We start from the raw sequence: 24,726 nt of genomic DNA, 5'->3' as shown, positions 1-24,726 counted from the left end.
GATAAATGTGTGTACTCTAAATATGAAAATGATGAATGTGTCATTATATGTTTGTATGTGGATGACATGTTAATTTTTGGTACATGCATTGATATAGTCTCTATAACTAAATTGTTTCTAGGATCTAAGTTTGAAATGAAAGATATGGGTGAAGCAAATGTGATTTTAGGTGTTAGAATCATAAGGAAGGGAGATAATATATTACTATCCCAGGAACAATACATTGAGAAACTTCTTAGGAAGTTTGGATATTATGACTCTAAATTTGTGAGTACTCCTTATGATGTTAACTCTAAATTAATGAAAAATAAAGGAGAATCTATTTCTCAACCTCAGTATGCCCAGATAATTGGGAGCTTACTACACTTAATGAGCTTTTCAAGACCTGATATTGTTTATGCAGTAGGTAGACTGAGTAGATACACTCAATGTCCTAATCAAGATCATTGGGATGCACTTGGAAGGCCTATGAGATACTTAAGAGGTTCAATGGATTATGCCATTGAATATAGTGGATTTTCTGCTGTACTAGAAGGGTACAGTGATGCTAACTGGATCTCTGATTCAGATGAGACAAAATCCACTAGTGGTTATGTATTCACACTTGGGGGTGGTGCGATTACATGGAGATCAGCCAGGCAAACAATTATTGCAAGATCAACAATAGAATCTGAGTTTGTTGCTCTCGAAATGGCTGGTAGTGAGGCTGAGTGGTTGAAAAACTTCTTAGCAAACATTCCTTTAGGAATGAAACCAACCCCATTTGTATCTATACATTGTGATTGCCAATCGGCAATAGCTATAGCTAAAAACAAAAACTATAATGGAAAGAATAGACATATACAATTGAGACATAATCTGGTTAAGCAGCTGCTAAAGAGTGGAACTATTTCCATTGATTATGTGAAGTCAGAACGGAATCTAGCAGATCCCCTGACAAAACCCTTGGGAAGAAATATGATTTTAGAAACATCGAGGAAAATGAGACTTAAGCCACTTGCAAACAAACAAGTGATGGTAACCCAACCTTTGTGATTGGAGATCCCATGAATAAGGTTCATATGGGTAAAAACAAGTCATTTGTTAGTTCTAATAGCACTAAATTGATTCATTCCTATGGTGTACGTGAAAGTGCTAGAGACTGCATTATTGAGAGGTTAAACTTTGTAAATTAAAATTTGTTGTGGTTTTAGTTTAAACAAAGTTTTAATGATTTTCATATCCTTTATGGGTGGTGTATGATTTGCAGCATACACGTGATGAAATCACCTATATGAGTGTCAAGTGGGGCCGCTTGTATGAGATCTTGGCATGATCTCTAGAGCACTCAAGAACACAAGGCATGCGCATGGCCTAGTAAGCGCAACACAACGTTAACAGCAAGGATTGTGGGGGTGTATTGTGATTGATAAACCACTAACACATATCAAGTGTCTTTGGTTCATATAGCTTGCTATACCAACTACTGTGTGTTAAGTTTATCTGTCTAAGATTGGTTCATATAGCTTGCTATACCAGCTTCGACGCATTACATCTTATATGAGACCCAATTTTTTTTCCTTCTTACTTTTCCTTATCTTTTGCAATATGTGAGGGATTGTTCTAATACTACCAGTTATTGCAAAAGTTTTGAACGTTGCCTCCAGCATTTATTTTTCCGCTGCTGTAGTTTTGTTTGTGGTGCAAAGATTCTTCAGTTTTGATTCCATAATTATTGCAATGATTATGATTAATATTACCCATGTACGTTGCAAATCTGCTTTTGAACGTTAGGTGAGCAATATGGAATTTCAGCCCATTCCATTCACTCCTTCACACCTATAAATAAGTGGCTTTGGTGCTCTCCAGAACACACCATCTCTCAATCTTCTCTATCATTCTTCAAGCTCTCTTCCTCTCTCATTTTTCTTCTACTATCTGGGTTAAATACTCTCTCAAGAGTACTTTCTTGCTAGTTCTGAGATCCTCGGAAGATCCGAGAAGTTTCTGTTGTATCCTGGGGGGCTTGCGCACACACCACGGATAAGTCCTTAAGAACAGTGAATTTACACACCTTAGGAAGTATCATTTTGTTCGTGATTTGTCAGTTTTAAACAACACTAACATGGTTCCCTTGATTATGTTCTGGGATCTTCATTTGGTTAAGAATAAATGTACCTTTTTAATTATAGAAGACATATGAATCAATTCTGGAAGACACGAGAATCATGTCTTGAAGAAATCTCCAATGTGAAATAGAGAGCTATAGCCAGAAAAACTAAGCCTGCACCACTCAAATTAGAAGAGAGGCTAGAAGCGGTGTGAGAGAGGACATGGTGAAGCAGACAACAAACTTAGGCTGTGCATTATGTGGTGGTTGTGCTCCTGGTGCTCCACCAATAGAGCTAGACGGGGCTATTTCAGAAGAGGGAGCCAGAGGGGGTTCTGTAACATTAGCATCAATCAGGGAAGGGAGTGGAATAGCTGGTGGTAACGAAGATTTGTCTATGAATTGAAAAAGGCCACCTATTTCAACTGGTTTCATGTAATTAGGAGTGCTGTCACCCAAATTTAAGCATCTGTTCCCTGCAGTAGGATGATGGAAATAATATAATTAGTAATCAGAACTGAGACTACATTGTAGATCTGAATTTAATAGTAGGGATAAACAAAATTAGTGAGGCCTATTTGAGTTGATCAGAGATTGGACTACAGAGATAATTCTTGGTTTTAGTTTTAATTTTGTCATGACTAAATCCATATCACAAATATAAAGGACATTTAGTACATTAAATATGGAAGAGTACTGGAAGTAAAAGGTGCTTCAAAGCCTAAAGTGATTTAACAGAATATCAAAACCAAATAGTGCTAAAATTGCACCTTTAGTGAATTACAAGATCCAAACATAAAAAGAATGAACTTACTTCTGTATCTATCGGCTGTTTTAAGGAAGCCTGTGATGACACCATCAATTCCAGCATCCTGAACAAATGTGTTGATGAGGACAGTTGGATCTGACAAGAAATCCCATGCCTGAGATATGAACTCATTGTGAAATATTTGTACGTAAACTGAGAGATTAGAAGATTTTAACTTTGGCACGGTCTTTGTAGAGGCAGTCAGGAACAATTCATTTGTCAGGTACACAGAGACCTTTCTGATAACCACAGAATGAGCAAATGTTTTGATATCCGAAAGAGCTGAATCATCGATATCACCAACTATCTCATCAATCATGTACACAAGTTCATACTTTGTTTTCTCCTTGAATTTCAGTAGTACAGAACTATTAGTGGACTGAATCATAACGTTTGGAGCCCCTGGTTCACTAAAATCTGTTTTTCTCAAAATATCAATGACTGCATCAATCACGCTTAAGTTTTGTTCCCTTGCAAGATATGGTGCATGCTGACAATAGTAGAAAACACCACAATTCAAATCAAATAATAAGAAAATAAATTTGAAGAAATTCGTTCTCTTATCATTTAACATACTAAGTAAGAACACGCTACTATTATCATTCCTCCAAACTATAATTCCTCACCTGAACACCACAGCCTTATTGTGACCATGCTAAATCACAAGGCCATAACCCCACAAACTTTAATAATTTATTAACTTTAAAGCCCAGATGTGGTTACGGAACTCACAATTAAACCCATTGATTTTATCATTGTTTTTTAAATCACGATAACCATGAAGGAGATAAGGACAATCAAAAATTGGAAAATGATATATTAACATCTATTTATTGACAACTTCTCTTACAACCTGACGTGGAACATGTTTAATCTTTTTCAATTTTTAAGTTGGTTCTTTTTGGAAGGAAGCGGGAAGAGATGAAAAAAAACAACAAAAGGTGTGATTGGAAGAGAAAAAACATAAAGTACGAGTGCAAACTGATGAATCGAAGAGCATCTTGTTTGTCTTCTCCAACCGTGCTAATCTTGTCTTAATCGTTGTTCTTCGTCTTCAAATCCTATTTTTTCTAAAAACCACTCTTCTTCTTCGTCCCAACAGTGTGAGTTTTCTAAAAACCTTATTTTTCTAAAAATCTCTCTTCTTCTTCATCCCACCGATGTGGGTTTTCTAAAAACCTTATTTTTCTAAAAATCTCTCTTCTTCTTCATCCCACCGGTGTGAGTTTTCTAAAAATCATATTTTTTTAAAAACCTCTCTTCTTCTTCGTCCCAACGGTGTGGGTTTTCTAAAAATCATATTTTTCTAAAAACTCCTCCTCTTTGTCCTAGTGGTGAGGGCTTTCTCATTGGACATGAATTTTTCTTTCTTCAATAACTTCAATAGTGACACTTTCATGCCTTGAGTCAATGTGATAAAGTTACATCTTCATACTCTTATTCCTTCAAGTGAGTCCAAATTTGTGTTTTGGAAAAGAAAAATAAAGGTGTCTATATTTCTTCTTCACTACCACCACTGTGCAATATTTTTGCTTACCCATGACTACATAAGTGTTAAACGGTGATATACATTTTGAACATGTGTGAAAGAATGTACAAAACATATTTCAATCTTCACACTCTTCATTACCGGTAGGGAGTATATGTTAGTGAGTCAAGGATTTCGTAATTTAATCAACAACATATGAATTCATTCCCTTACTATGTGCCAATAGTGAATTAATAAATGCTAACCCAAGTGTAATGCTTTGCAAATGAATTTTTCTTTCTTAAATAGTGACACTTTCATGCCTTGAGTTCATATGATAAAATTAAATCTTCATACTCATATTCTTTCAAGTGAGCAGTGAGTCTAGTTTGCCCCTCTTTGTTGTTTGGAAAAGGAAAATAAAGGTGTCTATATTTCTTCTTCACTACCACTGCGCAATATTTTTGCTTACCCATTACTACATAAGTGCTAATAACCTATGGTATACGTTATGAACATGTGTGAAAAGATGTACAAACCCTATTTCAAGCAAAAATACTACGTAGTGGTAGTGAAGAAGAAATATAGGCACCTCTATTTTCTTTTTCCAAAACACAAAGAGGGGCAAAATTGGACTCACTTGAAGGAATAAGAGTGTGAAGATTTAACTTTATCACATTAACTCAAGACATGAAAGTGTCACTATTGAAGTTATTGAAGAAAGAAAAAGAAAAATTTATGTGCAAAGCATTGCACCTGGTTGACATTTATTAAGTCACAGGTTGGCACATAGTAAGAAGATGAATTCATATGTTGTTAATTAAATTACGAAAATTTCATTCCTTGACTCACCAACATATACTCCCACTAGTAATGAAGAGGGTGAAGATTGAAATAGGTTTTGTACATCCTTTCACACATTTTCAAAACGTATACCACAGGTTAACAATTATGTAGCCCTGGGCAAGCAAAAATATTGCGCAGTGGTAGTGAAGAAGAAATATAAGACACATTTATTTTCCTCCTTTTCCAAACAACAAAGAGGGACAAACTAGACTCACTACTCACTTAAAAGAATATGAGTAAGAAGATTTAATTTTATCATATGAACTCAAGGCATGAAAGTGCCACTATTGAAGTTATTGAGGAAAGAAAAATTCATATGAAAAGCATTGCAACTGGATTAGCATTTATTAAGTTATGGGTTTGCACATAGTAAGAGGATGAATTCATATGTTGTTAATTAAATTACGAAAATTTCATTCCTTGACTCACCAACATATACTCCCCACTAGTAATGAAGAAAGTGAAGATTGAAATAGGTTTTGTACATCCTTTCACACATGTTCAAAACATATACAATAGGTTAGCACTTATGTAGCCATGGGTAAGCAAAAATACTGCGCAGTGGTAATGAAGAAGAAATATAGACACCTTTATTTTTTTTTTCCAAAGGACAAAGAAGGACAAATTTGGACTCACGTGAAGGAATAAGAGTATGAATATTTAACTTTATCACATTAACTTAAGGCATGAAAGTGTCACTACTGAAGTTATCGAAGAAAGAAAAATTCATGTCCAATGAGAAAACCCTCCCCGTTGGGATGGAGAAGAAGAAATGAGGTTTTAGAAAAGTATGATTTTTAGAAAATCCACACGGTTGGGATGAAGAAGAAGAAGAGGGGTTTTTTGAAAAGTATGATTTTTAGAAAATCCACACCGGTGGGAAGAGGAAGAAGAGAGGTTTTAAAAAAAATAAGGTTATTAGAAAACCCACACCATTGGAATGATGAAGAAGAAGGGTTTTTAGAAAAATAAGGTTTAAAGATGAATAACAACGATTAATACAAAGACTAGCGCGGTTGAAGAAGACGAACAAGATGCTCTCTGATTCATCAGTTTGCACTCACACTTTCTGTTTTTTCTCTTCCAATTGCATCTTTTATTTGTTCTCTTCCCGCTTCCTCCCAGAGAGAACCAACTTCATCCCAAAGAGAACCAACTTAAATATTGAAAAAGATTAAGAAAATGAAAAGTGACATTGCCACGTTAGATTATGAAAGGAGTTGTCAATAAATAAATAAATATTAATATATTATTTTCCTAAAATATTATACTTTGGATCCAACTCCATCCTAGCAACTCCCATATATAATTATCACAGAATATAGCTAGTAATATATTTATCTATATGAAGTATATTCGAATAACGAAAAGGTAAGATATATTAAATTGAAAGTGTGAAATATTATTCAAGTGTTAAATAATTAAATATATTTATTATTATTTAATTTTATATTTTTGAAGTAAATATCTGATTAGAAAAGTAATTAAATGAAAATTTATCTTTTATAATATATATATATATATATATATAAAGATATTCTTTTTTATATTTTTTTTTTCAATTTTATCTTTACTTATTATTTTAAAAATTAATTACTTTATAAATAATGTATCTTTAATTATTATTTTAAAAAAGATTTCTTGTTTTTAATAAATATTTTATAAATTAATTATATATTTTATATTGATTTTTAATTAAATTTTTGTGAAAATTCAAAATGAAAAAACACAGCAAGACAGTGTTTTCGTTAGTATATATATAAATAATATTTTATGTTTTAAAATATCAATATTTTTCTTTCAATGTTTATTAATATTTTTATTTAGTTGTTTAGTTAACACTGGTCACCGAATCATCAACCAGTTCTCATCTTCGAGCTCCGATGGGGAGCCTGTGGCGCGCGGCGATTGGCATGTCGGAAAATTCCACCAATTACGATGGCGTCGAGTTTTGGTCCAACCCCGACCGAACTGGATGACTAACCAAGCAGGGAGAGTACATCAAGACCTGGCGCCGCCGTTGGTTCAAGGACTCTGCGTCACGCGCGCCTCTCGACCACGCGGTGTCATTCCCGTCGTCACGTGCCTCACCGTCAAAGGTGCCGAAGACATCTGAACAAGCCCAGCGCATTTGAGCTTTCCACGCGCTCCGACACCCTGTACTTCATCGCCGATTCCGAGAAGGAGAAGGAGGACTGGATCAACTCCACCGGTCGCTCCATTGTCCAGCACTCGAGATCCGTCACTGATTCCGAGATCGTCGCTTTCCCAGAAATTGGAGAAGGAAAACACGCAAACACTTCTTGAAATTGGTTAAGGAAAACACGCAAACACTTCGTACGTGACAGCAGATTGATTTTTGATCATGGTAAGCATTGCAAAACATAATAGAGACAGCATTTGAATTAATAAAATTATCAAGACAAATACAACTCAAAAACTCGAATTTTTGCCCTTTCATGACAATACTAAATAGACTTTTAAAAATCAAGTGCTTTATTAGTTTAGTATTGATATTGTTTTATCTCAAGGAATATTGTTCCTCCAATAATCATGATTACTACATGGCCATAACAACAAAACAATTCATAGTTTAATTTGATCTCTGACCGGGCAAAAAATCAAATTTTCACGATCTAATCTATTTTTTTTTTCATCTAATTCATTTAATATCTATTTTATTAAAAATTCAATCTATTTAAAATCTATTTTATTGAATTTGAATTTCAATTAAATTTACATTTTATATATATATTTTATGGATTGGATACACATTTTCTAAATCTAGATTTTCAAAATGGATAATCCAAAATATCTAATTTAAATTCTCAATTTATATTTTTAGTTAGGTTAGACTAAAGGTCGAGAGAGACTAGCTCAAATTTAGTCTATTTGATTGAGTTGGCATGACCCTATGCAAAATTTGGTTGAATTTAGTCAAGTCGATCCCAATCGAAATTTGGCTCAGCCAGTCCTGGACAAAATTTGGAATATCGATCGAGTTGACCTCGACCCAAAGTTGACTACATTGGGCTGACTCGACCCAGACAAAATCTAACCGTATTTGGCCAAGACGACCGCGACCAAAATTTGGTCGTATTCAGCCTAGTTGGCTTCGGTCAAAATTCGATTGAATTCATTTGAGTCGGCCTCGATTGAGATTTGGCCGATTTGGGTCTAACCCAAATTTAGCCGTATTTGGTCGAGTAAATCCCCAACAAAATTTGACTATATTCAATTGAGTCGGCCGTGATTAAAAATTGGCCATATTCAGCCAAGTCGGTTCAGACCAACGAATTTAGTGAAGTCAACCCTGACTGAAATTTGACTGATCAGGCCTTGACCCAAATGTGGCCTTATTTGGCCATCTCGGCTCTGGCCAAAATTTGGTCGTATTAGGCAAAATCTTCCCTGACCGAAATTCGGCTGAATTCAGTCAAGTCGATCTTGACTGAAATTTTGCCGAGTTGGTCCTGGCCCAAATTTGGTCATGTCATCTCCGACCGAAATTCGTTCAAATTTGGCCGAGTCAATCTCAACAAAAATTCGGCTAAGTCGACCCCAGCCAAATTCGACCAAGTTGAGCTTGACCAAAATTCGATCGGCCCCGACCGAAAGTCAGTCGAGTCCGTCCCATGCTGAAATTTGACCTTGTTGGTCCTGACAAAAAATCTGTCAAATTCTATAGTGTCGACCCTATGGACAAAAGTTTTAGAAAATATAATTTAAATTTATTTTATGAAAAATAGATTTTGTATTTTAAACTTGATCTAAATATTTGGATCTGGATTTAAACTTGATCCAAATATTTGAATTTGGATTTAAAAAAAAAATTCAATCTACTTTTTCTGAAAAAAATGGATTTGGATCAAAAATCCAATCCATAATCACCCTCTTCCCAACTATTGCTTGATTCTCACTTTAATGTTATCTTGTTCTTTACAAGGATGATAAATGCCTTTCAAATGATTTTTTATGGTTTACCATATGGCTTACACAGTTAACTGTGCCTTACTACATTTCATCACTGATATTACATGTCCACATTATTTACAACCAATGGAACGAATTAAGACTGAATTACTGAAATAATGGCCTGAACAGAACGCACCTCAATGATGATCACAACACCTAATGGGGAAGTACGACCTTGTGTGAAATTCAAGAACTCTGATAATGTTATCAATGATCCTTTGTCGTTAAATTTTGGGTTTCTATACAAATTGTAGCGGCTAAACTGGTTCAGCATCGAGGCTGCAGGAAAAAGGAAGAAAACAAAAATACAGCCGTCAAATATTTGTGTTTACATTTACGTATATTGATAGGTAAAATATATTCATACAAAAGGAAATGCAACTGAGGGCCAAAAAACTCATGAGATTAGTCTCTCAAGCAGTAACAAATAATTGGGATTCGTCAGATCAGGGATAGGTCCATATCCAGCCTTAAATCATACATTTTACATATGAAAACACGAAAACAATTATGATAAGTAAAATTGATTATCCTGTGAAGAGATAGGTCAAAATCCATTTTGTCCCAATTATTCCTAACACATGATTTGCTTCCATTGTGTATTTATATCTCATTAGACATGAACTTTCACTTAATTAAGGTATATGGCATTCACTGTTTGATAAGTCTCTTGTATAAATAACCTGAATGAAGAGTATATGAATATTTGACTTACGCGTCAAGCTTGATATGTCATTCCAAGACAAGTCGAATGCAAATATTCCATCACTAGATTGGATCTCTGGAATAGATTTGCTAAGGTTGCTGAATCTTGACTGAGCAACATTTGTGTTCGGGATAAGATCAATAGATCTAAAGCAAAATGGTATTCCATCCTTTGACATCTGAACAGGACAGTCAAGAACATCTGCACCATCTGAAAAAGCCTTTTCATACGCTAAATCTGTACAAGGAGGATAATCTCCACTGGCTCCATATTTTGAGATGACTAAAGTGTTTACTGAGACATGAACAAAATGAACGTATCTGGTTAGCAATGACGCAATTTACACCAGCATAGAAGTGCATATGTACCAAGCAGGCATAGACTAAACTAAAGAATAAGATCAGTAATAATCATACAAACATTACAAAACATTGATTTTAGGTATTTTTTCTTCCTGCAGCCCCATTGTTACTAAATGTACCTCCAACAAAACTACTCTCCTTCACTCATAACCCCACACGCCACAGCAAATCACTTTTCCAAAGTACAAAATGGTAATTTCAAAACTTATTGGGTCTGCAGTTATAAGTTATGGGTGTGTAGGAAGAAAAAGCCTGACTCTAACGCACCTTTTTTTGGATCATTGAGGCCCAAGTGAGCAAAGCAGTCTGCATAATAAGAACATAAATCAATTAAAGGGGGAAACTTCATACTCATGTATACACGCATTATGAAGTTAGTCAGATTAGAATTTTTTTAGCTACCCAGAATCCCCTTGCTACTAAAATCAAGTACAGAAGTACACACATAGTTATAGAAGATGCGGAAGCATAGTAAATCGATACAGAAAATTTTAGCTTGGAAAAGTAATATAAAGGGAAAATGTCTATATTTGGGTTAATGCAATTAGGAAAATGAACACCATGTTTTTTACATGGTCGCCTAAAGTATATAGTTGAAATTTGCCTAAAGAAGATGCCTAAGATAAACTGGACCTGGCTTAAAAGTTGGAATCATAAAAAGAGAGTTGGTAAGGTTATGTGCATTCATTTCCAATATATGCAATGGCCAATATAAGTTCATCAAAATGTTGTGCTCAGAAGCCTCTATAGTGCATAGTTGCATTAACTCAGTCTCAATGAACAAATACAATCTCTCCGTAGAAGAAAAATGGTAATAGTAGGCAAGATGCAATTAGTTTGTACAAAAAAGGCCATCCTAAAATAAATGGAGAAACGTAACTTACCTATAGCTGTAGATGACGTTAGGGGGAAGTCAGACAACAAACCATCAACAGAGAAGTTTCCATTCTCAATGAAACCCAGGTGCTCGGCAATAGGGTCATAGCTGTAATCATAGCTGATTGGCATATCATTCACGAAAGTTGAAGCAAAGACTTCCAGCCCCACTGTGTGCGCATCGGAGACCAAAGATGTATGAGGTTGTAGATAATGACTCTTTGGATCCACAGGCCATATGTAGTCTTTGGGAACAAGAATTCCTGAAGCAAATGTCTTGATAGATGTTAGATGTTTTAACAGTGAAGCATAAGTCTGGTTGGTTGACGGATCTACTTCTCCTTTTTCCATAAACCTGAAGACCAGTTTTGTTGTTTTTGGGTTGATGTCTGTTCTTATGCTTCTGAGGAAACCAGCTTCAGGTGATGAGATGTAACTGACATTTACTGTTGTGGAAACAGAACGTACGAAGTTTTTCATACTCAATTTGTGTTGTGTGTAGAATGCATCATGCTGCAAAAAATCCGAAAAAAGAAACGTCTAGTTTTGTGAAAAACTAGAATATACGTAAAAGAAAATCATTATACCTGTATATTCAACCACACTCCTGCGGGGATGCTCTTTCAACCACATTATTCACAGTAAGAATTTCGAATTCATTGTTATTAAGCCTGTCTGTTCGTCTGTAATTTCCCTGAACCACTGTCCGGTAACCAAAATAATTCAACAATTATTTTAGAGCCCTCTCATTTAATGGATGGGTAAATGACAGATATTACCAATCATTAATATAAAATCTACATATGCTGCAAAATCAATGACCTAGAAGTTGTTTTGGAAAACAGGATTGAAGATTTCAATTCTTTTGTAAAGATTGAGAAAGAGATTTTTGCATAAATCTATCAAAAGATTACCTGTTTTTCTATTATCATCATAATCCATATCCTCCGGTACTTTTTGTAATTAGCAAATATGTACATAAACTCAAGGCTTCAAAAATGATAATTTATATTGCAAGATATAGTAAAACAATCTACAATTATGGGAAACGCATTTTCATGATTGTATAAGTTGCAACTAAATTATCAAAATAAGAACGTAATAATTATTGAAGTCTGTGATCATATGCATGCAGGGCATGCCCCGTCTATTCCATAGGTAAAATCTTCCAGGGTTGAGAGGGCTCTAAAAAATTTAAAAACTGCAAACAATTATGTATTTGGTTATTACATTCATCTCTTTATATAGAAATTCTTTTGAGAAATTTATTTATCTTTTTTTAGAAGATTTCTTTAATAATTTGTTTACTTTTGTACATTCTTCTGAAGATTCAAATCAAATAGATATAAAGACAAATCAAAATATATAATGAAATTACAAACCTCAGTTTATACTCTGAAATTAAGTTAAGCACAACTTAACACTTACTAAGATGGTGTTATAGTGTATCATAGTAAAATTTCTTCAACCATAACACGTGCCTTATGAGTAAGGTTGGTTAAAAAAATCAAGTATTGCAACTGTAGAATGATTAGGAAATAATTATAGATGAACTATATGATATCCTTATAATCTATACTTTTAAGTGTTTAAATATTTATTTTAGTGGTAAATAAGTACCACATCCCATGAACCAATTCACCATGAGTTTAGTGAGCTTCTAAGCCAACCGGCTTCTCATATAATTGGGGTGGGCTAATTCTATTTAATCTAACTCATTTTAACAGTTTGTATTATTAACAAATTTATATAATCAACTAAATTAATCAATTTTTTAATCTATGCAAATTAGTTAAAAGAATCTTATATATGCATGTAGAGATGAAGGCATGATATTGTGTAGCAATTAAATACATCATTAACATGAGTAGAACTTACGGAAGACATTGTTGGAACGTAGCTCCTCTAAGGTGTAGTCCATAGAAAAATAGCCACTGGTTGTTACACCATTAACTGGGTAAGTGCTACTTTTATATTTAGCATTTTGAGCAATATTAGTGGCATTTTCAAGCTTGAGGTCCGGGATGCAGATCCCCTGCGCATCTTTCGTTAATTGCACGTCACACCATAGAATGACATTTTTTAAACTAGCTGCTACAGCAAAAATATACGCACTGTCACTGGAATCAGGAAATATCCCTGAAAAACCACCACGAGCTATGACCAACGGTGGATTTCCTGCACTATACAACTCCTCCAAGTCAGCTTCAATACACAAAGTACACACCACAATTTTTCCGTAAAAATCCATTCAAAGTACATGTCTCAAACACTATTAACAGTGCCTTTCTAATTTATATAACAAAACTTTAATTAAGATACATTTGTAGAATTTTTCATAGAAGTTTATATTTAATAATTCATAAAGTATATTATTTGATGAACAAGAGCACAAGGAAAATATTAAAGAAAAGAATTATATCATAAGAGAAGATTACATATTAATACTAGTAGACGTTTTCTAGCATACAGTCTTCTCTGTTCCTCATATTACGGTTTCAGGCTAATACAACACATAAAGTTGTTTAACATAATAAAAGTGTAGATAAAAAAAATATTGTTTGGTGGGGGCAAAATTATAGTTTATATTTTTAAAAGTAAATATTATAAATTCTTATAGAACACATAATATCAAAGAAGTGAAATATTTAAGGATGTATTAATTGCTATTGTTTTCCCAGGACATCTTTATATTTTAAAGATGTTGTATGATATTTTTCATTGTTAGTTCTAAAAAGAATATCCTCTCGTTAAATAATTTTTTCAACTATTCTACATTCCTCTCATATATGTTTATTATATCTTTTTTGCAAAAAATAAGTGTCTCGACATTATTTTGTATATATTACTTTTAAATTACATACATAATATCAAAGCTGACTTTATAAGTAAATATATTGGATATATAATGTATTTTTTAATTGTTTTATGTAGAAGAACCAATAACTTCACTTAACTTTAGAAATTTATATCATAGCGAACATTTATTAGGAGGGAAATTACAACCAATCTGGTAAAAAAAATATAGAATATCAAGTCACTCATGAAAGTTATTTGTTTTATTTAAAAAATATATGTTTCACATAGATTAAAAATCAGGTTTATTTAGAATATATATATATATATATATATATATATATATATATATATTTAAATTTCATTTTACAAATCAATTTTATTAGATTGAGTTAGATTTAAATTTAATTTTAAAAATTATTGTCATATGTTAAAAACATATATCCACCTAAAGATAAACAAACTATATAAAAAGAGTTTTCTCCTATAACATGATTCGAAGTGCGCTTTGTGATTGGAGGCAGACAAAATATATGATTCATATGGGGATAAAATACGGAAAACATGTTATTTGGCTGAACAGAGTGACTTGTTTCCCAAGAAAAGTGGTCCTTCATTTTTTACAACATATTCAAGACATGAATTATTATATAATTAAGAAAGAAAAAATGGTATGTAGTATGGTGTACAATCCTATGGTGTACAATCCTGTGGTGTGTATTGAAGAAAAGAAACTGAAAGGTGTTTAAGAATTAAGACATGTGAGAGATAAATTTTTGTTCTTGGTCCTAGATGATATTGATGGCCAAATTATTCCAATACCCTTTTAGACTCTATTTGTCAGGAGTATAAAAGCACCTTTAGTAGTAAATTTCAAACAAAAATTTTAAGCCTGATATTAAGATTCTGAGTGAAAGAGAGGGAAAATGTCCACCACCACCATAGAAAATGAGTTATTCTCCAGTAAGAATTCTTAAGATTCTAAAATAATAAAAAACCACTTTTTAAAATTCTTTCCTGCTTTGAAAAAAATCCCTACTACGAAAAAATTCGTGGTAAAAACTTAAATTATTTAAGAGCTTAATGTACCATTAAAACAAAATTTGAATGAGATCTTGAAAGATCTTATATCCTAAAATGACATAATTGCACTAAAGAGTTCTAAGGTTCTAAGAAGGGATAAATTAATATACTAGTGGAAGTCGTAAGGATTTAGTGATTGAGAGATGACGAGAGTAGTGTTTGTTTTCTCTGCTCCGAGTGACAATAAGTAAGTATTTAGGTAACTCAATTAGGAAATAAGGAGGGAAGAGGATGGAGAAGTGCATGAATGTGTTCTGATAGAGAAGGAAAAGGAAAAATAAAAAGGATATTAAAAATGGTTCAAAGGGTAGAGGGGATGGTTTAAGTCTGGTTAATCAAGCATGGGTATGTGTGAGAAGAAAGAGATGGATCCATATACAGATTTTGGAGTTTCTTCCTGTAATCCATCATTTTCTGATTTTATTTTCTGAAATACACTAAATTAATTTTGTAAATATATTTTTTTCTGAAGACATTCACTCACCCCAAGAGATTCAACCACACAAAATTAAAGTTATTAGTAATTTAAAAATATTTAGTCATTACTTTAAGGTTTAATAGTTTTTTTTCTAATATTTATTTTGATATCTTACTTTTTTTTCAATTTAATTTCCATTTTATTTGAAAAGTATTAATGTTATGTATTCTCTAATATTTATCTTGATTCTGGTTTAGAGTGTAGTACCTGATAATATAAATATTGTAAATATTTAAAATGACTCTTGTATTTTTTATAACTTGTTTTTTAGTAACACTTCCTTTCAACTGTGTCAACATAAATATAAGAATCACTACTTCTTTTATACAAAATAAAAGTGTAATTTATTTTATTTCTACAGAAAATAGCTTTTTAAAAATCTTAATTATAAAAAATATATTGATGATTTAGTGTGTATGATGAAAGAAAAAAGCACTTTTTTTAGTTAGCCCATACCACTAAAAATCTGAGTTTCCAGCTTGCACGGAGGATAATTTTAGCTTGGTAAGGATAAAACTTCTCTATATAAAAACTCAGCTGACCTCAACAAGTTGATTCTCCCACTCCAAAATCCTCACTTCTTTACCCACTCTAATTCTAAAATCATCAAATTAACATATCAATATAATTTTCGAGGCACAAGAACACGGTACAATACAGTGTATCAATCCTCAGCCTCGTTTATTTCCTTTTTTACCAACAAACTTCAATTAAAATTCATATATAATAAAGGCACGGATCATTTAACTGATAACAACGAATTAACACGAACTCGACGGAGAAGAGCAAAGGAACGTGAAATAAAGCTAAGGTAACCGTGAATTGATCTCAGATCACTCTTCTTTTCCTAATAGGTGAGATAAATATATACAGCTGAAACATAGTTAATTACATAAATTTAGAAGAAGATTAGGGAAAATTCCTAAAATCTAGTTATCTACCTATAGTAATTAGATCCAAAATTAAGTTAATTACGATATTTGAGAGTAATTATAATTGTAACGTATGTTTGACTCTAACAGTAATATTCGAACAACTCCTCTGTTTTTATTTATTTTTTGCTTATTTTCTCAGCAACATTATGCAGAAAAAAAAAAAAGAGTGAAACGAGAGACGAACCAGAGAGAGTGTTCCAAGTGGTTGCGTTGGATCCTTGTGCAGAGACCTGAGGCAGCAGCAAATGAAGAACAAGAAAATGTAGGAGAGAGAACGAACGGAGAAGAATGCGTGGTTTCCACATTCCTGCGAAGTTTCAGTTTCCAGTGAAGCTCCGGCAATACTTGGCGGAGAAGAAAACGAGAATTTTGGCCACTCACTAACTATGTATAGGTTGCAACGCAACGAGTGTGATATATGATAGTGGACTAAACTGTCGTTTAAGTTACACCGTATGTCGTTTTAGCTAACGGGTAAGTCGTATTTGTCCCAATAGAAGGAAAAGTGAGAAGGACGAAACGACATCGTCAAAGTAATGTAATGCGCGTTTAAAAGTAAAACTTGACATTACATGGAGCAGAAATAGTCACTGTTCCATTTAAATGTTAACATATAGAAGAAAAGTTTTAAAAACATAAAATAGATTTTAATTTTTATAATTATTTTTTCGTATTCTAACAAAAAGGGTCTCATATTTTATGTTAGAAAATTTCTATATGTTATAATTAAAATATAGTTTATTCATAGCAAAGTTTTCTTAAGAATTGTTTTGCTTTATTAATTTTCAGAAGTTAACTTAATATTATCATAAATCTTCAAGAGTTAAAATTACTATCGTTACTTATAAGTTATATTGTAGTCAAGTCAATGTTTGTCTTGAACTATTTGATAAGGTTTAATTAAGTCGCAAAACTATTTTTTTATTGGATTTTAAAATTTGAATTTATTTTAATTATATCTTTAACACTAATTTTTATTAGTAGAGTAAATAAATAGAAGATACTTGAACAAAAAGTAAACATAAGTTCAAGAATTTAATTGAAAAAATAATTGAATTGTTTAGGGACCTTATAAAAACAAATTACATTAGTAAATTTAAACTCAAATGCTAGTAAAATTACTGATTGCGATTTTATTACAATCAGTAAAAAATTAATAATCGATATTATTTAATGAAATTATCTCGTGATGGAAATTAATCTAGATACTTGTTATTTTGGTTTAGGTACTAACACAAATTACGCTATAAAATTCTAACACTCATTGTTATTAAAAAAATATATATATTAGTGAGTTGTTGATAGAAATGTATACAAATGAAATTTTTGAATTTTCCATAAAAATAAAATAGTTTCGTGTGACAATTTTTTTTTTATTTGTTTGAGACTGCAGTTTCGTCAATTTTGAGTCTACTATAAAAACAAAAAAGAGAAACATGTAGATTCATATATGTTAGAATATGTTGTTTTCATTCAATTCCTAATACCGCACGTTACTTAAGCACTAATTATTAATTATTTACTGTTTAAGTTTTGAAGACTCTTCATATGGCCTATTTACTGGTTCAGTTTTGAAGACTCTTCATATAGCCTATTTACTGCTTCAGTTTTGAAGACTCTTCATATGGCCTATTTACTAGTGCAGTTTTTGAAGACTCTTCATATAACCTATTAATTGGTTCTGTTTTGAAGCCTATAAATAACATCTCCATGACTTGAAAAATTATAGAAAAACATTTACAAAGACACACTTTGTAAAATACACCTGAGTGTATTTTGGTGAGGATTATTGTTCTCATTCAAGAGTTTTGTACTCTTCTTTTCATAATGGAACTTTGTTCATTATCGTCCCGTGGTTTTTCCTCTTACATTCAAAAGAGGTTTTCCACGTAAATCCTTGTGTGTTATTTCTCTTGCTCTTTTATTTGCTTCTCTTTAATTTCCAATTGTCACGATCCTGCGCCTCCGCATGCTATGATACCATAACAAGTGGTATAAGAGCTCTTAGTTGGAAATTCCAAAATGTCTACAAAATTTGACATTGAGATGTTTGATGGCAAGATTAGTTTTTCTATTTGGCGAGTCCAAATGAGGGTCGTTCTAACCTAGAGTGGATTAAAGAAGGCTTTAGATGGAATACAAAATAAGCCAACTTCCATGACTGATGAGCAGTGGGAGGAGTTGGATGAAAAGGCGTTATCATCAATCCAACTCTCTTTATCAAAGGAGGTTCTTCGTGAAGTAGCAAATGAAACAACCACTGCTGCATTATGGCTAAAGTTAGAGTCTTTATACATGACCAAGAGCCTTGCAAACAAGCTTCGTCTCAAAGAACGCTTATATACCATTAGAATGGTTGAAGGTACTCCTATTCAATCTCATCTTAATGAGTTTAATTCTATCCTCTTGGATCTGGAAAATATTGATATTAAAATTGATGATGAAGATAAAGTTGTTTTGTTGGTTGTCTCTCTACCTTCTACCTATAAACACTTCAAAGAAATTATGTTGTATGGAAATAATGATACCTTATCCTTTGAAGATGTTAAATCTAATTTATTGTCCAAAGAAAAATTTGATCTTGAAGTTCATTCTGTGGACAAGGGTGAGGGTTTAAGTGTCAGAGGTAGAACTCAAGAAAGAAGGAGTACAAGTGACAAAAAGTTTAGATTCAAGTCTAGGGGACGCAAATCCAACAAATTTTGTCGCTATTGTAAGAAACATGGTCACGAGATTTTTGATTGTTTTATCTTGAAGAAAAAACAAGAAAAACAAGAAAAAGGAAAAGTCACGCAATCCCCTGAAGCTGCCAATATTGAAGATGACTATGACGGTGACATTACTTTATCTGTTGTCTCTTCTAATAAGAAGAGTAAAACATAATGGATCCTTGATTCTGGATGTACTTTTCATATGTGTCCCTATAAGGACTTATTCACTACTTTTCAATCTGTTGATTGTGGTGTTGTCTTGATGGGTAATGATGCCCAATGCAAGATTGCAGGAATAGGTACAATTCAGATCAAGACTGATGATGGTGTCATTAGGACTTTGTCTGATGTTCGCTATATACCCGATTTAAAGTGAAATTTAATTTCACTTGGCATTCTTGAATCTCTGAGGTGCAAGTACTCAGCTGAAGGTGGAGTTCTAAAGGTATCAAAAGGTTCTTTTGTTCTCTTGAAAGCTAACCGAATTGGAAGCTTATATGTCCTGCAAGGGACTGTTGTGACAGGTTCAGTAGCTGTATCATCTTCTATTGCTGAAAATGATGCCACTAAATTATGGCACATGCGCCTAGGCCATATGAGTGAAAAAGGCATGCATCTTCTAAGCAAGCAAGGATATCTTGGTAAGCATGTCATTGGTAAGTTGGAGTTTTGCAAACATTGTGCTTTTGGGAAACAAAAAAAGGTTAGTTTCTCTACAGCAACTCACAGTACAAAATGTATTCTTGATTATATTCACTCTGATCTTTTGGAGCCTTCTAAAGTTCCTTCCTATGGAGGACGTCGTTATATGATGACTATCATTGATGACTTTTCTTGTAAGGTTTGGGTCTATTTTTTACGACATAAAAATGAGACTTTCCCCACATTCAAGAAGTGGAAAACTCTGGTTGAAACCCAGACAGTGAAGAAAGTAAAGAAGCTCAGAACAAATAATGGATTAGAGTTTTGTAGTGGTGACTTTAATGAGTTCTGCACAAATCATGGTATTGCTAGACACAAAACCATTCCAAGGAATCCCCAACAAAATGGTGTTGCAAAACGAATGAACAAGACTCTACTAGAGAGAGCTCGTTGTATGCTCTCAAATGCTGGGATATGGGATCGACATGATCTTTGGACCGAGGCAGTTTCTACTGCATGCTACTTGGTCAACCGTTCTCCACATTCAACACTTGACTTCAAAGTTCCAGAAGAGATTTGGTCAGGTAATCCTGTTGATTATTCTAATTTAAGAATTTTCGAATGTCCTGCATATGCACATATTAATAATGGCAAATTAGCTCCAAGAGCTACTGAGTGCATATTTCTAGGTTATGCATTTGAATCAAAGGGGTATCGTTTATGGTGCTTTGAGTCAAAGTCTCAAAAGCTAATTCTTAGCAGAGATGTAATTTTTAATGAGGATGCATTATTATCTTCTGGAAAACAGTCTTTTGTGCCTTCTTCTACCAATACAGGTACTATACAGGGAACTAATGAGAAGATGGAGTTTGAATACAAATCTGAAGTTCCTGGTATTGATGTCCCATCTTCCTCTACAAATGATTCCAATATTGATAATCACCATGATGATGGTGAATGTGATGATAGAACCACTTCTCATATTCAACAACAAGGAGATGATTATTATATTGCTCGAGACAGAGCTAGAAGACAAATCAGAAAGCCAGCCAGATACACTAATGATTATTTAACTGCCTATGCATTATCAATTTGCACAAGAGGTAAATGATGGTGTTAAGCCTGTCAGCTACAATGAAGTTGTTTCTTGTGTTGAGTCTTCTCAGTGGCTAGGTGCTGTGAATGAAGAAATTCAGAGTCTTTATAAAAACAATACTTGGACTCTGACAGAACTACCTAAAGACAAACGGCCATTAAAGTGTAAATGGATTTATAAGAAGAAAGATGGCATTCCCGGGGTTGAAAATGCAAGATGCAAAGCACGACTAGTCGTTAAAGGCTTTAATCAAAAGGAAGGTATTGACTTTAATGAGATATTCTCACCTATTGTTCGTCATACCTCCATTCGTGTTTTGCTTGCTTTTGTTGCTCTGTTTGATTTGGAGTTAGAGCAGTTAGATGTAAAGACAACTTTTTTACATGGAGAGCTGGAAGAAGAAATTTACATGGAACAACTAGAGGGATTTATTGTTCCTGGAAAGGAGCATTTTGTTTGTCATTTGAAGATATCCTTATATGGCCTCAAGCAAGCACCTAGGCAATGGTACAAGAGGTTTGATTCTTTCATGATTGGGCAAGGTTACTACAGGAGTCAATTTGATGACTGTATTTATTTTCAAACATTCCAAGATGGATCTTTCATATACTTGTTACTATATGTTGATGATATGTTAATTGCATCACGTGACAAGTTTTCTATTAGGAAATTAAAAACTCAACTAAGCAATGAGTTTGAAATGAAAGAATTAGGTGCAACAAAGAAAATTCTTGGTATAGAGATTCGTAGGGACTGTCAAGCTGGTAAATTGTTTTTATCTCAACAAAGGTATATTGAGAAAGTACTTGATAGGTTTAATATGAATGATTGTAAACCTGTTTCTACTCCACTTGCTGCACATTTCAAGTTATCCTCAGATCTTTGCCCAGATACAAAGGAAGATATGGAGTACATGTCACATGTTCCTTATGCTAATGCTATTGGCAGTCTTATGTATGCCATGATATGCACCAGGCCAGACCTTGCATATGCTGTTAGCATGGTAAGCCGGTATATGCATAATCCTGACAAGAAACACTAGAGTGCTGTAAAATGGATTTTTCGGTATCTAAAAGGTACTTCTCATGTTGGCTTGATATTTGACAAAAAATTGGCTACAACTGATAATGTCGTAGGATATGTTGACTCAGATTATGTTGGTGATCTTGATAGAAGAAGATCTCTCTCCGGTTACATCTTTACCCTTTGTAATAGTGCTATCAGTTGGAAAGCAACACTTCAATCTATTGTTGCATTATCTACAACCGAAGCAGAGTATATTTCAGCCACAGAGGGAGTGAAGGAGGCTATTTGGCTCCGAGGTTTGGTAAATGAACTTGGTCTAACACAGAAATTTCTTACTGTGTTTTGTGATAGCCAAAGTGTTATTCATTTAACCAAGAATAATTGTTATCACGACAAGACCAAACACATCAATATAAAACATTACTTTATTAGAGATGTTGTTGTTGTTGGAGAAATTATGGTTGAAAAGATTCACACTTCTGAGAATCTAGCAAACATGCTTACCAAGCCGCTTCAAGTTACCAAGTTTGAACATTGTTTGGACTTGGTTGGTCTATACAACATTTGAATGCCCTTTGGGGCTTTATCGGACGATGAACACATGTAGAATTCGAACCAAGGTGGAGATTGTTAGAATATGTGGTTTTCATTCAATTCCTAATGCCACATGTTACTTAAGCACTAATTATTAATTATTTACTACTTAAGTTTTGAAGACTCTTCATATGACCTATTTACTGGTTCAGTTTTGAAGACTCTTTATATGGCCTATTTACTGCTTCAGTTTTGAAGACTCTTCATATGGCCTATTTACTAGTGTAGTTTCTGAAGACTCTTCATATGGCCTATTAACTGGTTCAGTTTTGAAGCCTATAAATAACATCTCCATGACTTGAAAAATTATAAAAAAACATTTATAGAGACACACTTTGTAATATACACCTGAGTGTATTTTGGTGAGGATTCTAGTTCCCATTCAAGAGCTTTGTACTCTTCTTTTCATAATGGAACTTTGTTCATTATCGTCCCGTGATTTTTCCTCTTACATTCAAAAGAGATTTTTCACGTAAATCCTTGTGTGTTATTTATCTTGCTCTTTTATTTGCTTCTCTTTAATTTTCAATTGTCACAATCCTGCACTTCCGCATGCTACGATACCATAACAACATATATGGTGATAATGATTGTGTTTTGTTTGTATTTGTATAATTATTGTGTTTAGTTTTAGTTTTAGCCGATGTATATATTGTATTTTTTATTTTTTTCAAAATATCAAATCATTACTTTTTAAAAAAAAATTATTTAAAAATGAGCAAATAACATTTACGTGAAAGAATTATATATTTTTTAAAACGAATGTCAAGATTATCGCCTGTTTTTTCATTCAACACAATATCTATTAACAAGTATTACTTCAGAGAATAGACAAATATTTAAACAATTCGATAGATAAAAAATTTATAAAAGTTAAAATTATATTTAATAAAAACTCTAATTTGTTTTTTTTTCCAAAAAGATAAGCAAGTGATGTCCAGGTATATTTGGATAAGGGTTTGAACTCTTCCAAGTTCCCATATACTTCTGCGTCTGAAAAGTCAATTATTGTTTAGTCGTTTCTAAAGTTGAAATATAATAAAAAAGTTACCATGATTTTTAAAAATTTCAAGTTTTGAAAGTTATAATTCTAATATGTTTGTTTAATAAAAAATAATGTATAGAAATATTTATATAATTTTCTGAAAATACATAGTAACATACTATTTCTATAAACAATTAAAGAAGAATAATATAATACTTTTATTACACTAGAAAACGTTAATTTGATTAAAATGTAGTGAACAACATTAATATATAATTTATCATAACTCAAATCCATATTTTATTAGAACTGACTATTTCTTAGAGAATAATATTAAGTTGAGACTTATAAATTAACATTTACCATAATATCTTATTTGTCACATAAATATTTGGAATCTCGAAATCTCATAACATAATACACAAAAATAACATTAACAACCATGGGACACCACTCCAACAGTTAAGAAAGTTAAGAAATTTAAATATAAATTTAAGTATATATTAAATAAAAGTAAAAAAAATTAAATAATATAATGAGGAGAAAATCGTAAAATTATTTCTTTTTAAATTTCAAATTAAAAATAATATTAATTTTTTTATTTATCATTGTAGTCATTATTTACCAATATCATAACATGTTTCAATTAACCTCAAATAATAAAAATGAACAATACCATAATCAATATTCAACAAATCTAACTAAATTCAATTCTTCAAAGGACGTAATTTTCTTTCTTCTCTCATAATAAATCTGTTGAAAAAGCCAAAATTTATCCAGCAAATTAAATTGAAAAATTGTTAAGTTACTATCAAATTGAGATTTTTTAGCGAAATATAATATATTTGATGAAATCGTGGAATTCGTTTACACATTGCTATTTATTGGGTGGAATCAATTCAATAAGCAAAGTATGTACAATCATAGTAGTTTGAAACATCAATCAACATACCTATAATCCAAGATAAAAAAAAATTTAACTCTTTCATGGTTTCTTGAAGGATTTTAGTTCAATACTATTTTTACTTTCCATGTCAATTAATGAATTACATCAACTCGACGTGGATTCGTTTATAATGGACTAACAAATTTATATTTTTTTTCAATCTTACTTGAAACGTTTAAACGTGTTTATGCTTTAATTGTTAAAATAAAATTAACAAATGACTCGCTTTGAACCAAAGTTACAAATATTTTCAAATTATTGAATTCTCTATCAATATGGTATTTTTTTTTTTTTTTGCCTATAT

The 24,726-nt window shown here is 32.5% G+C and overlaps 2 pseudogenes; one reads left to right on the top strand and one right to left on the bottom strand.

The window, feature by feature from the left end:
- Positions 1–2,154: 2,154 nt before the first annotated feature.
- Positions 2,155–16,950, bottom strand: LOC114187542 (annotated as a pseudogene).
- LOC114187543 lies at positions 7,016–7,848 on the top strand (annotated as a pseudogene).
- Positions 16,951–24,726: the final 7,776 nt, after the last annotated feature.

Source organism: Vigna unguiculata, chromosome 6 (genome assembly GCF_004118075.2).
Source record: "Vigna unguiculata cultivar IT97K-499-35 chromosome 6, ASM411807v1, whole genome shotgun sequence".
Taxonomy (NCBI): Eukaryota; Viridiplantae; Streptophyta; class Magnoliopsida; order Fabales; family Fabaceae; genus Vigna; species Vigna unguiculata.
This window is presented reverse-complemented; position numbering and strand designations above follow the sequence as displayed.